Genomic DNA, 13,401 nt, shown 5'->3' with positions numbered 1-13,401 from the left:
TCTTTTCTGTTCAATAGAGCAGTTTAATTCAGGCAGTTCATGTCTTTCAAATTTTTAGTATAGATGCCTTGGTGATTCAAGGATGTCACCGCTCAAAGCACATCAAGATACAAAACGAACAACAAAAAAACTCGACATCTCCTTACACATGTACCCTGATGGAGGCGCCGATCTGCTTTCTATATGAGATGAAATAATAAAACTAAGGCATGCTACTCACAAAGATAAATGAATGTATAGTAATGTACCTGAGAATAAGTGATCCCGAAAATATATATATCATGCATCTCATTTTCATCACCTCTGTTGATCTCCATTTACATAAGAAAAAACTGATATTATATGCAATTTCGAGTGCCAGTAACCATAAGCTTATTCGCAAGAATTAGATCATCATAATAGGAGAATCTGGTTCCAAAATCAGTATTTTCAAATTGTAGATAGTAGAGCAATGATACGTCTCCAACGTATCTATAATTTCTGATGTTCCATACTTGTTTTATGATAATACCTACATGTTTTGTTCACACTTTATGTCATTATTATGCATTTTCTGGAACTAACCTATTGACGAGATGCCGAAGTGCCAGTTCCTGTTTTCTGCTGTTTTTGGTTTCAGAAATCCTAGTAAGGAAATATTCTCGGAATTGGACGAAATCAACGCCCAGAGTCTTAAAATTTCACGAAGCTTCCAGAACACCCGAGAGGGGCCAGAGGTGGGCCACAGGGCCACCACACAGGTGGCTGGTGCGGCCCAGGAGGGGGGCGCACCGCCCTGTTGTGTGGCGCCTCCGTAACCCTTCCGACTCCGCCTCTTCGCCTATAAGAAGCCCCCTGGCCTAAATCTTTGATACGAATAAGCCACGGTACGAGAAACCTTCCAGAGCCGCCGCCATCGCGAAGCCAAGATCTGGGGGACAGGAGTCTCTGTTCCGGCACGCCGCCGGGACGGGAAAGTGCCCCCGGAAGGCATCTCCATCGACACCACCGCCATCTTCAACACCGCTGCTGTCTCCCATGAGGAGGGAGTAGTTCTCCATCGAGGCTAAGGGGCTGTACCGGTAACTATGTGGTTAATCTCTCTCCTATGTACTTCAATACAATGATCTCATGAGCTGCCTTACATGATTGAGATTCATGTGAGTTTTGTATCACTATTAATCTATGTGCTACTCTAGTGATGTTATTAAAGTACTCTATTCCTCCTTCATGATGTAATGGTGACAGTGTGTGCATCATGTAGTACTTGGCATAGTTTATGATTGTGATCTCTTGTAGATTATGAAGTTAACTATTACTATGATGGTATTGATGTGATCTATTCCTCCTTTCATAGCTTGATGGTGACAGTGTGCATGCTATGTTAGTACTTGGTATAGTTGTGTTGATCTATCATGCACTCTAAGGTTATTTAAATATGAATATCGAATGTTGTGGAGCTTGTTAACTCCGGCATTGAGGTGCTCTTGTAGCCCTACACAATTAGTGGTGTTGATCATCCAACAAGAGAGTGTAGAGTATAGCATTTATCTATTCAGTTATGTGATCAGTGTTGAGAGTGTCCACTAGTGAAAGTATGATCCCTAGGCATTGTTCCCAAATACTGCAATCAAAGCTTGTTTACTGTTTTACTGCATCTGTACTTCCTGCAATATTACCACCATTGACTGCACGCCAGTTGTAGCAGCAAGCTATTTTCTGGTGCCGTTACTACTGCTCATATTCATTCATACCACCTGTATTTCACTATCTCTTCGCCGAACTAGTGCACCTATACATCTGACAAGTGTATTAGGTGTGTTGGGGATACAAGAGACTTCTTGTATCGTGATTGCAGGGTTGCTTGAGAGGGATATCTTTGACCTCTTCCTCCCTGAGTTCGATAAACCTTGGGTGATTCACTTAAGGGAAACTTGCTGCTATTCTACAAACCTCTGCTCTTGGAGGCCTAACACTGTCTACAGGAAAAGAAGTGTGCGTAGACATCAAGCTATTTTCTGGCGCCGTTGCCGGGGAGGAAAGGTAAAAGGTACTCACACTCCGGATCTCGGCTACTAAGCTATTTTCTGGGTGAGTGCTCGAAGCTATTTCCTTTAGATCCTGCAATTGCATCTTTTTGTTTCTTGTTAAACACTAGTAAGGCATAATGGAAAACAATTGTGAGCTTTTTAATCTATTTCCTGAGTTAAGACATAAATGGTGTGTTGCAAAAATTGAAAAACCTATGGAACCTTATTTGCATGCTAGTAGTAATGTTATTAGTATGAATGCTTTGAACACCACTGTTGCTAATGCTATGGAATATTCTAAGCTTGGGGAAGCTGGCTTTGATGAGCATGATATTTTTAGTCCCCCAAGCATTGAGGAGAAAATTTTCTTTGATGATACTTTGCCTCCTATTCATGATGATTATAATGATAGTAGTCTTTTGGTGCCGCCTACTATGGAGGATAACTTTGATTATGATTACAATATGCCTCCTATATTTGATGATAGCTACTTTGTTGAATTTGCTCCCACTACAATTAATAAGAATGACTATACTTATGTTGGGAGTAGTAATAATTTTATGCATGAGACTCATGATAAGAATGCTTTATGTAATAGTTATATTGTTGAGTTTGCTCATGATGCTACTGTAGGACAACGTTGCATAGAAAACAAAAAATTTCCTACCGCGAACACGCAATCCAAGCCAAGATGCAATCTAGAAGACGGTAGCAACGAGGGGGTATCGAGTCTCACCCTTGAAGAGATTCCAAAGCCTACAAGAGGAGGCTCTTGTTGCTGCGGTAGACGATCACTTGCCGCTTGCAAAAGCGCGTAGAAGATTTTGATCACGATCGGTTCCGGCGCCACGAACGGGCAGCACCTCCGTACTCGGTCACACGTTCGGTTGTTGATGAAGACGACGTCCACCTCCCCGTTCCAGCGGGCAGCGGAAGTAGTAGCTCCTCTTGAATCCGACAGCACGACGGCGTGGTGTCGGTGGTGGTGGAGAAATCCGGCGGAGCTTCGCTTAAGCGTGCGGGATGTGGTGGAGGAGAGAGACCGCTAGGGTTTGGGGAGAGAGGGGGGTTGGGCGCCGGCCCTCTAAGGGGTGCGGCCAAGGCTGAGGCTTGAAGTGTTCAGCCCCCTCTCTATGCCCCTCATTATATAGGTGGAAGCCCCAAGAGTTCTAGTCCAAGTCTTCGAATAAGACCCCAACACTAAAACCTCCCAAAAGTGGGAAACCTACTCAAGGGGGGAGTCCTACTCAAGGTGGGACTCCCACCTTTCCTTGAGGTGGGGCTGGCCGGCCACCAAGGTGGAGTCCACCTTGGACTCCTCCCCTTTAGGGTTTGGCCGGCCATGCTAGTGGAGTCCCTCCGGGACTCCACCTTCCATAGTGCCATTTTTCCGGACTTTTCTAGAACCTTCTAGAACCTGCCATAAATGCACCGGATCATTTCCAAACTTGGAATATGACTTCCTATATATGAATCTTATTCTCCGGACCATTCCGGAACTCCTCGTGATGTCCGGGATCTCATCCGGGACTCCGAACAAATATTCGAACTCCATTCCATATTCAAGTTCTACCATTTCAACATCCAACTTTAAGTGTGTCACCCTACGGTTCGTGAACTATGCGGACATGGTTGAGTACTCACTCCGACCAATAACCAATAGCGGGATCTGGAGATCCATAATGGCTCCCACATATTCAACGATGACTTCAGTGATCGAATGAACCATTCACATACGATACCAATTCCCTTTGTCACGCGATATTTTACTTGTCCGAGGTTTGATCTTCGGTATCACTCTATACCTTGTTCAACCTCGTCTCCTGACAAGTACTCTTTACTCGTACCGTGGTATGTGGTCTCTTATGAACTTATTCATATGCTTGCAAGACATTAGACGACATCCCACCGAGAGGGCCCAGAGTATATCTATCCGTCATCGGGATGGACAAATCCCACCGTTGATCCATATGCCTCAACTCATACTTTCCGGATACTTAATCCCACCTTTATAACCACCCATTTACGCAGTGGCGTTTGGTGTAATCAAAGTACCTTTCCGGTATAAGTGATTTACATGATCTCATGGTCATAAGGACTAGGTAACTATGTATCGAAAGCTTATAGCAAATAACTTAATGACGAGATCTTATGCTACGCTTAATTGGGTGTGTCCATTACATCATTCATATAATGATATAACCTTGTTATTAATAACATCCAATGTTCATGATTATGAAACTAATCATCCATTAATCAACAAGCTAGTTTAAGAGGCATACTAGGGACTTCTAGTTGTCTACATATCACACATGTACTAATGTTTCGGTTAGTACAATTATAGCATGATATATAAACATTTATCATAAACATAAAGATATAAATAATAACCACTTTATTATTGCCTCTAGGGCATATCTCCTTCAGTCTCCCACTTGCACTAGAGTCAATAATCTAGTTTACATTTGTAAAGATATAACACCTTGGCCTTCCGGTGTTTTATCATGTATTGCTCACGGGAGAGGTTTTTAGTCAACAGATCCGACACGCTCAGAAACGTATGTATTTTGTAATTCATTTGCGTCTCAACGCATTACTCATTTCCAAATGAGTCGGCATTAAATATGTTTGATCTTCTGGTGGAACCTTAATTCCGCTATCTGAAATATGTCACTAATATTGTCACACACAATATAGCTTCAAAATTCTGACTACGTAGGAACTACACCAAGTTCTCAAAGAACCTCTTGACTTTAACATACTTTGTCATTTGTCAAAACAATGACATATTCTGCCTTCTTTTGTAGAATCCGTCACAATATTTAGAACTCTTCTAAATCTAGCATAGACAACTTCTAGCTCATTGTGCTACCTTTTAAACAACACTTAGTCTAATTTGAGATTTGAAATTATATTTTATATGTGACAAAACCAATATCGGTGTAATACCTTACAGCGATTTGTTTGTCATTTCTTCATACAAATATATATATATATCCTTAGTTCTTCTAAAGTACTCAAGGAAATTCTTCTGTCGTCCAATGATCATCATATGAATCATTCTGGTATATGCTCATAACACTTTATAGCACATGATATCTGATTGTGTACATATTATTCGTGATCTATAATCACTCATGTGTTTTTACTCATTGAGTGTCAGATACACTCAAGTCTTGTTAAAACTTTAACATGACAAGAATATTTTCTTAATATTTCTATATTGAACCATTTCAATATCTATTCTATGTACTTTGATTTAAACTTATTTATGTATTTCAATCTATCTTCATAGATCTTGACACTAAATTTGTTTCAGTCCATATCCTTTCATTGAAGTTTAATTTTCAATGAAACCTTTTAATCAAGTATATAATTACATCATTTATAACCAACTATATGTCATCTACATAAGTTTTATAAATATGTCTCAGCGCTCCCACTTAATTTCTTGCAAATGCAAGCCTCTTCATCGTCTCTGATGAAATCAAAAACTCTTTGACTATTTCATCCAGTGAAGATTCAAACTCCGCGATACTTACTTCATCCAATTGAAGTTCGTATACCTATCTAGTATTTCACGGACCAGCAAAACTCTTGGTTTGTATCTAGTATACACCTTTAATATACACTTCTGTTAAGTAGTGTATTTTGCCATCCTACTAACATATCTCATAAAAGAAATATGTAGTGATTACTAGAATAATCCACATAGACTATAAGCATTGCTACGGAAGATCTAATCTTATCGTAGTCAACTCTTTGAACTTTGTCGTAAACAACTTTTCAATAAGTTGAGCTTCTTCAAGGATATTTCATCCAAGTCCATCAATTTCATAGATCCATTTACTTTCAAAAAGTATTCATCTATCTTGGATTTTATGGCGTATAGCCATTTTAACGAAGTCAGGGCCCATCATAACTTCTTTGTTTGTAGTTGGTTTATCATTGTTCAAAATCAATCCTTTGTCCACAAATCATTTATTTGATCACAAAGTAAACCATACCTACAAGGTTCAATATGTACTTCGATCTCCATGACTAAAACACTTTGTAGTCATGAGAGCCATGATCGTCGTGGCCGCTTCCGAAACCAATTCCGATGCTGCGCTACTCTGATCATTATGCTCAGGTTTATAAACCTTATCAAATTATATTGTCCTCCCACTCAAAAACTTCACTAGAAACAATTTCTTGGAAATAAGAAACATTGACAAACACTTTTGTCTTTGTCTCCATAGTGGGAAGAATTCCCAATCAATTCTCTGGGATAACCAACAAAGACATTCATCCGATTTTGGTTGTAAACTTATTTACTTATGCTATGCATACCAAAATTTAAGAAAAGACTATCAGGTTTCATACCCATGCCATAACTCGTATAGTGTCATTTCAACGGATCATGATGATGCTCTATTCAGTGTAAAAGCGGTAGTCACTAAAGCATAATCCACAAAAATATAATGGCGTCATAATATTTTATCTCATCATTAATCCAACAAGATTTGGATACATCTCTCGGATACTTCATCATCACTATGATACTCCGAGAAACGTGAGTTGTAGAACAATTTCATAACTCTCTTAGATGTTCGCTAAAACTTGTAATTCAAATATTTCCACCATGATCCAATCATAGATATTTGACTTTTCTATTACGATGATTTCCACTTCATGCTGAAATTTATTTGAATCCATTCAAAATGTTTCAAACTTTTCCTTATTGAATATATCCACATATATATACTCAATTCATTGTTGAAAGTTTTCATGAAGTAGAAGAATCTCCCGCACACAACTATGCTCAGTGAACCACATACATCATTATGTATTTTTTCACTAAGTTTGTTGCCCGTTCAACTCTTGGCCTATGAACGGTATTTTAATCATTCTCTTTAGAAAAGATTTGCAAGCGTCAAATGATTCAAAAATCAAATGACTCCAAAAATCCATTTGCATGGAGTTCCTTCATGCGTTCCTTTCTAACATGACCTAAATGGCGGTTCCACAAATAAGTGGAATTCAAATCATTTGCCTTATGGCATTTTAGCGTCAGTTTTATGTATGTGTGTTTCACCATTAAGATTTATAATAACTTATCCATCGTACATGGAGTAATGTCATAATTTGAACAACTCATTGTTTTCATTTGACCAGAGCAAAATAACAATTATTAAGTTCTTTATTATAAATTCTAAGGGCTAGATAGAATGCCAACGACGAACATAATAACACTTTATTTTGTTCCAGACGTGCTTTTCTATCATATTCCTTGTCGATCACTTAGGCCATTGTATTCTTGTATTGCGTTGTTTTGTATGACACTTCATACCAACCAATATGGTACTAATACCCAAGAATTTCATTGTGTGACTTAACTAGGAATACAACCATAACATGTATATCATTTATATACACCTGAGCTAGACTTTCTAGTCTTTTCTTTTCTTTTTGCCAAAATATCTTTTGCAGTTTCTCTTTTAGCTTTCCTCATTATTCAGAAAAACACTTCAACATTAATAACTTCTAGGTTTGTTGGTCAAATACCAATAACCTTGAGGTTCTTACTTTGAAGTTGATCATCATATGACAAGTGTTCCATATTTCACTTATTAGTAACTTTGTAATATGATGAACAATTTCACTCATAATTTTATCCATCATATCATGACGACTTTCCGAGACCATGTACGTACATGCTAGGCTCGTAAAGTTTTAACCTTGGTATTTGCATGTGCAAATCTAGCTTGCACCCGTTGTATGCACTCGTAGAATCTATCACACCCGATCATCACGTGATGCTTCGAAACGACGAGTCTTAATAATGGTGCATATTAAGGATGGTCACTTCATGGATATGCGAATATTGTTAGTGCCCCAATAGTTGGAGGATTGTGACGCTTTGGCGTCTTCAACCTTCATACATTCCCATAAAACTTATGAGTTTATGTAGTCTCACCAAATTATATTCTATTATCTTGTAATAAGGTCTTAGATATCACATATATCTCATACCTTGATTATTTCTGAAAACTAAATTTTCAGCTCCTTACTTTTCAAACAAATTTGAACTTCAAGTTTGACGGAGACAAGATAACTTTAGGTACTAATTGAAAACATAGCTCTTTGAATCAACAATGTGAGGTTTACTAAAAGTTTGCAATAGGACTTAATCAATTCTTGATTCTTTAACAATACGGTACCAATCCGTAAAGTTTCTTGTCAGATTTTAACAGTATTTCTATCTCAATTACAAGACTAGCGCATAGTAGTAAACGGATGCCAATACTACAAAATTAATTCAAAATACTACTCAGACTATGTTTAAGATAATTAGTTCATGGTTTAATCTAATTACTAATGAACTCCCACTTAATACAACATCCCTCATAGTTGTTAAGTGGTACACGATCCAAATTCACTACACCAAAAACCGATCATCACGTGAGATGATGTAGCTTCAATGGTGAACATCAACATGTTGATCATATCATCCATATGACTCGTGTTCAACCTTTCGGTTTCCGTTGTCCCGAGGCCATGTCTGTACATGCTAGGCTCGTCAAGCAAACCCAAGTATTCCGCGTGTGCAACATGGCTTACACCGTTGTATGTGAATCGTTGAATCTATCACATCCGATCATCACGAGATGCTTGAAACGACGAACTATTACAACGGTGCATACGAGGGGAGAACACTTTATTATCTTGATATTAATGTGAGGGATCATCTTATAATGCTACCGTCGCGATCTAAGCAAAATAAGATGCATAAAGGATTAACATCACATGCAGTTCATATGTGATATGATATGGCCCTTTTGTCTTTGCGCCTTTGATCTTCATCTCCAAAGCACGGACATGATCTCCATCATCAACGGGCATGATCTCCATCATTGTTGGCGTAGCGTCAAGGTTCATGGCGCCGTCTTCATGGTTGTTCACCTCATGTAGCAACTATTACAACTACTTTGAAATACTACTCAACATGAAAATTAAAGACAACCATAAGGCTCCTGCCGGTTGCCACAATACAATAATGATCATCTCATACATATTCATCATCATATCATGGCCATATCACATCACCAAACCCTGCAAAAACAAGTTAGACGTCTCTAATTTGGTTTGCATATTTTACGTGGTTTAGGGTTTTCGTGTAAGATCTAATCTACCTACGAACATGAACCACAACGGTGATACTAGTGTTGTCAATAGAAGAGTAAGTTGAATCTTCACTATAGTAGGAGAGACAGACACCCGCAAAGCCTCTTATGCAATACAAGTTGCATGTCGAACGAGGAACAAGTCTCATGAACGCGGTCATGTAAAGTTAGTCCGAGCCGCTTCATCCCACTATGCCACAAAGATGCAAAGTACTCAAACTAAAGACAACAAGAGCATCAACGCCCACAAAACCATTGTGTTCTACTCGTGCAACCATCTATGCATAGACATGGCTCTGATACCACTGTAGGACAACGTTGCATAGAAAACAAAAAATTTCCTACCGCGAACACGCAATCCAAGCCAAGATGCAATCTAGAAGACGGTAGCAACGAGGGGGTATCGAGTCTCACCCTTGAAGAGATTCCAAAGCCTACAAGAGGAGGCTCTTGTTGCTGCGGTAGACGATCACTTGCCGCTTGCAAAAGCGCGTAGAAGATTTTGATCACGATCGGTTCCGGCGCCACGAACGGGCAGCACCTCCGTACTCGGTCACACGTTCGGTTGTTGATGAAGACGACGTCCACCTCCCGTTCCAGCGGGCAGCGGAAGTAGTAGCTCCTCTTGAATCCGACAGCACGACGGCGTGGTGTCGGTGGTGGTGGAGAAATCCGGCGGAGCTTCGCTTAAGCGTGCGGGATGTGGTGGAGGAGAGAGACCGCTAGGGTTTGGGGAGAGAGGGGGGTTGGGCGCCGGCCCTCTAAGGGGTGCGGCCAAGGCTGAGGCTTGAAGTGTTCAGCCCCCTCTCTATGCCCCTCATTATATAGGTGGAAGCCCCAAGAGTTCTAGTCCAAGTCTTCGAATAAGACCCCAACACTAAAACCTCCCAAAAGTGGGAAACCTACTCAAGGGGGGAGTCCTACTCAAGGTGGGACTCCCACCTTTCCTTGAGGTGGGGCTGGCCGGCCACCAAGGTGGAGTCCACCTTGGACTCCTCCCCTTTAGGGTTTGGCCGGCCATGCTAGTGGAGTCCCTCCGGGACTCCACCTTCCATAGTGCCATTTTTCCGGACTTTTCTAGAACCTTCTAGAACCTGCCATAAATGCACCGGATCATTTCCAAACTTGGAATATGACTTCCTATATATGAATCTTATTCTCCGGACCATTCCGGAACTCCTCGTGATGTCCGGGATCTCATCCGGGACTCCGAACAAATATTCGAACTCCATTCCATATTCAAGTTCTACCATTTCAACATCCAACTTTAAGTGTGTCACCCTACGGTTCGTGAACTATGCGGACATGGTTGAGTACTCACTCCGACCAATAACCAATAGCGGGATCTGGAGATCCATAATGGCTCCCACATATTCAACGATGACTTCAGTGATCGAATGAACCATTCACATACGATACCAATTCCCTTTGTCACGCGATATTTTACTTGTCCGAGGTTTGATCTTCGGTATCACTCTATACCTTGTTCAACCTCGTCTCCTGACAAGTACTCTTTACTAAATGCCGTGGTATGTGGTCTCTTATGAACTTATTCATATGCTTGCAAGACATTAGACGACATCCCACCGAGAGGGCCCAGAGTATATCTATCCGTCATCGGGATGGACAAATCCCACTGTTGATCCATATGCCTCAACTCATACTTTCCGGATACTTAATCCCACCTTTATAACCACCCATTTACGCAGTGGCGTTTGGTGTAATCAAAGTACCTTTCCGGTATAAGTGATTTACATGATCTCATGGTCATAAGGACTAGGTAACTATGTATCGAAAGCTTATAGCAAATAACTTAATGACGAGATCTTATGCTACGCTTAATTGGGTGTGTCCATTACATCATTCATATAATGATATAACCTTGTTATTAATAACATCCAATGTTCATGATTATGAAACTAATCATCCATTAATCAACAAGCTAGTTTAAGAGGCATACTAGGGACTTCTAGTTGTCTACATATCACACATGTACTAATGTTTCGGTTAGTACAATTATAGCATGATATATAAACATTTATCATAAACATAAAGATATAAATAATAACCACTTTATTATTGCCTCTAGGGCATATCTCCTTCAGCTACTGGATATTATTATGAGAGAGGAAAATATGGTTGTAAAAGTTTTCATGTTACTAAAACACCTCTCTATATGCTAAAAATCTTGAAGTTGAGCTTGTCTAGTTTTCCTATGCTTATTGCATTATGCCTACATAACTTGTTTATTTACAAGATTCCTTTTCATAGGAAGCATGTTAGGCTTAAATTTGTTTTGAATTTGCCTCTTGATGCTCTGTTTTGCTTCAAATACTATTTCTTGCGAGTGCATCATTAAAACTGCTGAGCCCATCTTAATGGCCATAAAGAAAGAACTTCTTGGAAGATAACCCATGTGTTTATTTTACTACAGTAATTTTGTTTTATATTTGTGTCTTGGAAGTTGTTACTACTGTAGCAACCTCTCCTTATCTTTATTTTATTGCATTGTTGTGCCAAGTAAAGTCTTTGATAGTAGGTTCATATTAGATTTGGATTACTGCGCAGAAACAGATTTCTGTCTGTCACGAATTTGGGCAGGGTTCTCTGTAGGTACCTCAGAAAAATCCGCCAATTTTTGTGTGTGATCCTCAGATATGTACGCAACTTTCATTCAATTTGAGCATTTTCATCTGAGCAAGTCTGGTGCCTCTTAAATATTCGTCTTTACGGACTGTTCTGTTTTGACAGATTCTGCCTTTTATTTCGTATTGCTTCTTTTGTTGTGTTTGATGGATTTCTTTATTCCATTAACTTTCTGTAGCTTTGTGCAATGTCCAGAAGTGTTAAGAATGATTGTGTCACCTCTGAACATATGAATTTTTGATTATGCACTAACCCTCTAATGAGTTTGTTTTGAGTTTGGTGTGGAGGAAGTTTTCAAGGGTCAAGAGAGGAGGATGATACAATGTGATCAAGAAGAGTGAAAAGTCTAAGCTTGGGGATGCCCCAGTGGTTCATCCCTGCATATTTCAAGAAGACTCAAGCATCTAAGCTTGGGGATGCCCAAGGCATCCCCTTCTTCATCGACAAAATTATCAGGTTCCTTCTCTTGAAACTATATTTTTATTCGGTCACATCTTATGTACTTTACTTGGAGCGTCTATTTGTTTTTGTTTTTATTTTTGTTTGAATAAATGCTTGTGTGGGAGAGAGACACGCTCCGCTGGTTCATATGAACAAATGTGTTCTTAGCTTTTGATTTTCATGGCGAAGGTTGAAACTGCTTCGTTAATTGTTATATGGTTAGAAACGGGAAATGCTACATGTAGTAATTGGTATGATGTCTTGAATAACTTGATACTTGGAAATTGTTGTGCTCATGATTAAGCTCTTGCATCATATACTTTGCACCTATTAGTGAAGAAATACATAGAGCTGGTTAAAATTTGGTTTACATGATTGGTCTCTCTAAAGTCTAGATATTTTCTAGTAAGGGTTTGAACAACAAGGAAGACATTGTAGAGTCTTATAATGCTTGCAATATGTTTTTATGTGAGTTTTGCTGTACCGGTTCATACGTGTGTTTGTTTCAAATAGCCTTGCTAGCCTAAGCCTTGTACTGAGAGGGAATACTTCTCGTGCATCCAAATCCTTGAGCCAAACACTATGCCATTTGTGTCCACCATACCTACCTAATACATGGTATTTCTCCGCCATTCCAAAGTAAATTGCTTGAGTGCTACCTTTAAAATTTCTATTCTTTATCTTTGCAATATATAGCTCATGGGACAAATAGCCTAAAAACTATTATGATATTGAATATGTACTTATGCATCTTATCTCTTATAAGTTGCTTGTTGAGCGATAACCATGTTCCTGGGGACGCCATCAACTACCCTTTGTTGAATATCATGTGAGTTGCTATGCATGTTCGTCTTGTCTGAAGTAAGGGCGATTTACCATGAGTTGAATGGTTTGAGTATGCATATTGTTAGAGAAGAACATTGGGCCGCTAACTAAAGCCATGATCCATGGTGGAAGTTTCAGTTTTGGACAACAATTCTCAATCTCTTATGAGAATATTATTTGTTGCTAAATGCTTATGCATTAAAGAGGAGTCCATTATCTGTTGTCTATGTTGTCCCGGTATGGATGTCTAAGTTGAGAATAATCAAAAGCAAGAAATCCAATGCGAGCTTTCTCCTTAGACCTTTGTACAGGCG

Source organism: Lolium perenne, chromosome 2 (assembly GCF_019359855.2).
Source record: "Lolium perenne isolate Kyuss_39 chromosome 2, Kyuss_2.0, whole genome shotgun sequence".
NCBI classification, from domain to species: Eukaryota; Viridiplantae; Streptophyta; class Magnoliopsida; order Poales; family Poaceae; genus Lolium; species Lolium perenne.
The sequence above is the reverse complement of the archived record's forward strand: the minus strand, read 5'-3'. Positions refer to the sequence as shown.